Source organism: Rhinopithecus bieti, unplaced genomic scaffold, assembly GCF_001698545.2.
Source record: "Rhinopithecus bieti isolate Rb0 unplaced genomic scaffold, ASM169854v2 scaffold_2572, whole genome shotgun sequence".
NCBI classification, from domain to species: domain Eukaryota; kingdom Metazoa; phylum Chordata; class Mammalia; order Primates; family Cercopithecidae; genus Rhinopithecus; species Rhinopithecus bieti.
Window position 1 is genome coordinate 4,745,082 of NW_016804595.1, and position 5,458 is coordinate 4,750,539.

The window sequence follows — 5,458 nt, forward strand, 5'->3', positions numbered from 1 at the left end:
ACAGAGGAATAGTTCATAATTTCATTGTTTGATAAATAAATAAAAGCTATTCTCTCAACAGTATCTTATTGTCATGAACCACTGATGTATATTGAATTCCCATCTGCCCAGTGACTGTTATCAAATGAACAGTGTTTCGTAAATTAAGCCAAATAACTAGATAACTGAGGATATCTTATCTGAAATATAATAAACAATGTAACTTCTTAACTAAGAGATGTCACTAGACAGCCCAAAGCTCCCATATGTTTTACTCTCCCAGTCCATGGTTGATTGGAAAGAGATGGGCATCCGTAGCTAGTCAGGTTGAATTGACATGCCATGAATAGTGAGGTCTAGAATTTACACCATGGTTAATTTAGAAAAAGTAAGGTAAAGTTATTGAGGAAAATAAAAGACATAGAGGGAGAAATGGAATAACCAGAAAGAACACAAATGAGAAAACCCAAAGTTCCTTAGAAGCAAGAGAGGTGATAAAGCATCCATGTTTCTTGAAATCTTCGGAGCTCCTAACTCTTGACCCCATGGACCATGGACATATGTAATTTCTCTAAGACTAATATATTCTCACAAAAATCTCTATCCTTCCTTTTATTTGCAGTAATTAGAGTAGGTTTCTCTCTTAACCAAACAGCCTTCTTTGACTACTAGAATAACTTCAAAATAGAAGACAGTAGTATGTATATATTTCTATGTACAGTAGTCCCCCTTGCCCATGGTTTAACTATCTGTGGCTTAAGTTACTTAACTGTCTGTGGTCAACTGCGTTTCAAAAATATTAAATGGAAAATTCCAGAAATAAACATAAGTTTATAGTTACACACTGTACTAAGAAGCATAATGAAATCTTGCACCATCCTGCTTCATCCTGCCTGGGACATAAATCATTCCTTTGTCCAGAGTATTCACACTGTATATGTTACCTGTCTGTTAGTCATTTAGTAGCCTTCTCATCTGACTTATCATTATGAGGTCAATAGTAGTCTAATGCTACCTCACAATACCTACATCATTCACCTCATTTTACTTTACCCATCTTACAGCCACTGTATCATCTCTCATCATCACAAGAAGAAGAGTGAATACAGTGAATGTGAGAGACATATTCTATTTACATAACTTTTATTATAGTATATTGTTATAATAGTTTTATTAGTTATTGTTAATATCTTATTGTTCCTAATTTATAATTTAAACTTTATCAAAGGTATGTATGTACAGGGAAAAACACCGTGTATTTAAAGTTTGATATTATCTGCAGTTTCAGGTACCCACTGTGAATCTTGGAATATATCCTTTGTGGATAATGGGCAACTACTAAACAATGTACATACACACTACCATACTCTTATAAGACTGATTGAAAATGAGAAAAGAATGAATCTTGCTTACAGTTTCCAAAGTCTTTTTAAACATTATTTGAGAAAAAAAATGCATGCCAACTTATGTACATTTTAAAGTCTATGCAAATGTAGGTACAAAATAAATTATAATTAATTAGATCCCCCTCCTCTCTCACCACCAATGCAGTCATTTTATCAGAATATAGGAAAGTATAGAGAAAGTGGGTTAGAATAAGGTATCTATTAAAACACAAACATTTTAAATAGTGTACTAAAATTCCTATGAATGTAGTAATTTTCTGTGTCTCTGTTTCTTCACTGATAAAAATGAGAGTATTCTTTACCTTAAAGGAATTTCTGGCTCTAGCATCTCAACATGTGTTTGATATCTGCAGGTAATCCTGAACACTGACAATGATAACCACCACCTCTGTGTATTCATACCTGTGCTAGACCTTTTATATTTAATAATAAACCACAGTAATATACTGTGGTTTAACTGTGGTTTAGACTATGTAAATCATCTAGGTCAAACCATTAGTAAACAACAAATGAGATATTGTAAACATGCTTGACTGATCCCAAAGCCATGGTTTTCTTTTACTCAATACTCACTCTCTGTCAGATTCCAAATAATTGAAGAAAGATTCACTTACTTGAATATACTACACCTCCTAAGATAAGAATTGGAGCAGGTATTGTAAAACTTGTTCAGAAATGAGAGCTGAAATAAAAAAGTATTCTACATTACTCTGGATTAATAAACAATCTAGACTGCTTCAATTTCTAAATATTTTGATTAATAACAATTTTACTGAATGCAGTATTATATCATTTTAATTGCATCATAAGCACGGAGATAAGTTTAAAGTATCCCCCCTAAAATGACTAAAATAATACCAGATACATTTTTAAATTATTAAAATTATTTTAGAGATGAAAACATAGTAATTATCTGAATGAGTGACACCAGATATTATAGGAATATATTATAGAAGAATATATATGACATATAATCATAGTAATTATCATATAATTATTATGTTCTAATCTCTAAAATACACTTGTGTATACAGTGGTATATACACTGATATATACACTTTAAAATATAGATATGCAGAGTATATATATATGTATGTATGCATATTTATGTACAGGGAGAAAGAGAGAACAAATTATAGAACTAAAAGAAAATTATTCAATAAATACATTTTCTAGCCTAAGCCATACTGTAAACAAAGATGCTTTTAAGGAACCAAATCATGCTACAATAAGCAGGCTTATAGGCCAGGATAAGAGAAGAGAAAAGAAAGAAGATGAGAGATATTCTTCACCTCCACTCTTAAATGGACACTGATTATTTTTATTTGTATTTTAACCATAAATCCCCGAACCAAAATAATTGTAAGATAAGCTAATCAGTAACGGATTTAAAGACTGCATTAAACAAGCTGATAATGAAGAATCCCTCTAAAATCTCTAAATACAAAAATATATGATCATAAACACAATCTTCAGCTACAAAATGCTACAGTCTGCTGTATACATGCAAAAGAGAATGAAGATAAATAAAGAAAAGAATTGCTTTACCAGTCTTATTTTAGGTAGTCATTATCCAAGTGAGTTTTTATGTTATGCTCTATTTATTGGATTACTCAGCAAATTTCCCTATCATGAAAACTTCATATAAATATGTGACAATTAATTCTTTAGTTGAATACTACCTTAATAAAAGTAACAACTCCACCTATTCAAAATGTTTTAATATCTCAAGTGTCTTAAATGAAGTTATCTTCATGATGGGTACATAACTAGAGTGCTTATGAAGATTTTGAGTAGCAGAAAACAAGTGACATTTTGTCCAATTATTGCCCTCATGCTATGCATTCTTACAAGACCATAAGCTTCTGATAATAAATTATTTCCCCAGTGAATGCTGGAAACTCATATTTACCGAATAGCCTCAGGAGATATTTATATTGCTCATGTAGATTATCTACTACTCAATGGAATTGTACACGTGGGCAAGAAAAATAGTCAATGCATGGCTTTATAAATCCAGATAACCAGTACTAAAGATACACACCCTGCCACACACACCATGACTATATATTGGGACTATGATGATCAATTATCTTAGCAAAAGTAGAAATCCAATATCTTTACTTTAACAATGTCATCCTTGAACAAAAAATTAATAAAAAGACAAAGGACAGGGAAACAAAACAAGAAACATGAGTCTTACTGATGAGGAAAAAGAAAATGACAAAGTTCACAGAAACAATTTTTTTTTTTGAGCCATTTTGTTTTCTGTATTTTAATTGAACACAGCTACAAGAAGATACGGGATTATTAAAGATCTAATAGACCAAAGTCTATCATCTATTTAAAAAAATCTTAACCTTTAGCAGAATTCAGGCTACATTTTCCATAGGCTGCCCAATCTGCCTCTCAGTCTTTTTCATTCACACCCTCTGCCTTTTGTAGAGTTATTATTTTATTCCAAGAAAACTTGAGACTTTCCCTGATTAGTGCAACTCCAAAATTTTACCCTGATTTATTCCTATATTACATAGCAGTCACATGCCATTTTAATGGTAGAGCCTTATGGTTTGCACATTCCTAGCTATACACATAGAAGTGGAAAACCTTCAGAAGCAAACAAAACAGAATCCTTTTACCCATTCATTAACCAAAGTAGTAGAGTGAAGAAATATAACACATCAGAGCAACAGACCTTACAAATCATCTGAATAAAATATTCTATGTATTTTCTATTCAAAGTGCAGTTCCGGAATCATAGCAAATATATCACCTGGGAGCTTGTTTAAAAAGCAGAATCTCCACCTCCTAGATCTGGTAATTCAAGTCTGCATTTCAATATGATCTCCAGGTGATTCACATGCATATTAAAGTTTAAGATGCACTGCTCTATACTATTTAAGGAACTGGGAACTCCCAAGTACTTGCCAGATTTTCAGTCAGAAAACCATAAATAAATAAAACAATCTCCACCCTCCTACTCCTCAAAACCTCACCACTGCTCTTCAAAAACAAACAGAACAGTGCTAAGAGCGGTGGCTCACGCCTGTAATCCCAGCATTTTGGGAAGCTGAGGCAGGTGGATCACAAGGTCAAGAGATAGAGACCATTCTGGCCAACACAGTGAAACCCTGTCTCTACTAAAAATACAAAAATTAGCTGGGCGTGGCAGCAGGCACCTGTAGTCCTAGCTATTCAGGAGGCTGAAGCAGGAGAATCACTTGAACCCGGAGGCAGAGGTTGCTGTGAGCCAAGATCGCGCCACTGCACTCCAGCCTGGGGGACAGAACAGAACAAAACAAAACAAAACAAAACAAACATACACACACATTGATAGTTATGATTCGGAAATTCTGAACTAGACTAAGTTTATGCTACACCTCGGGGGAAACATTGAGTTAGTTCTGGGAGGCTAGTTTGTTGATCTGCAGATCAATACAAGCAAGGATAAGGTTTCCTGAGTTGAAGACACATGTTAAATGATTTTATTTTTAATTGCAGTCTCACCAGAGAAGGGGAATTGTCCTGACTCCTCCTCTTCCTAGGATAGTTTGATCATTCTGCTTTTTCTAGTCATTAACAGACTGCTACCTTTATTTTCTTTAAAATACTAGTCATGTGTTCTACGTGTTTTCTTTGACATCCAGTAAGATTTATTCTGGAAATGTAAATAGAAAACTCTAATTGTCTAAATGCTTTCTTAGCAAAGACAGAAGGACTATTTGGATATTTTATATGCATGTGGATGGTATGATACTTAAGGCAAAGGGTTAAATGTTTAACAAATTGAGGAATGATAAATTTTTTTTCTTTTTTTTTTTTTTTTTTTTTGAGATGTTGTCTAGCTCTTGTAGCCCAGACTGCAGTGCAATAATGTGATCTCAGCTCACTGCAACCTCCACCTCCCAGGTTCAAGCAATTCTTCTGCCTCAACCTCCCGAGTAGCTGGGATTACAGGTGTGTGCCACCATGCCTGCCTAATTTTCGTATTTTTACTACAGATGGGGTGTTGGCCAGGCTGGTCTCGATCTCCTGACCTCAGGCCCCACCACCCACCCCCAACCCTTGCCCCA

General features: G+C 34.0%; 1 long non-coding RNA gene across 2 annotated transcripts in view; it reads left to right on the plus strand.

Annotated features, from left to right (window-relative positions):
- The first annotated feature begins 1,036 nt into the window (after positions 1-1,036).
- The window catches only part of LOC108527852 (uncharacterized), a 37,918-nt gene continuing 33,496 nt past the window's right edge, over positions 1,037-5,458 (plus strand). The window contains exon 1 of one of the 2 annotated variants that reach the window (XR_001884954.1): positions 1,037-1,093. This is a non-coding gene — a long non-coding RNA (uncharacterized LOC108527852). The remainder of the gene's footprint in view (positions 1,094-5,458) is intronic. The other variant, XR_001884953.1, reaches the window with a different exon arrangement.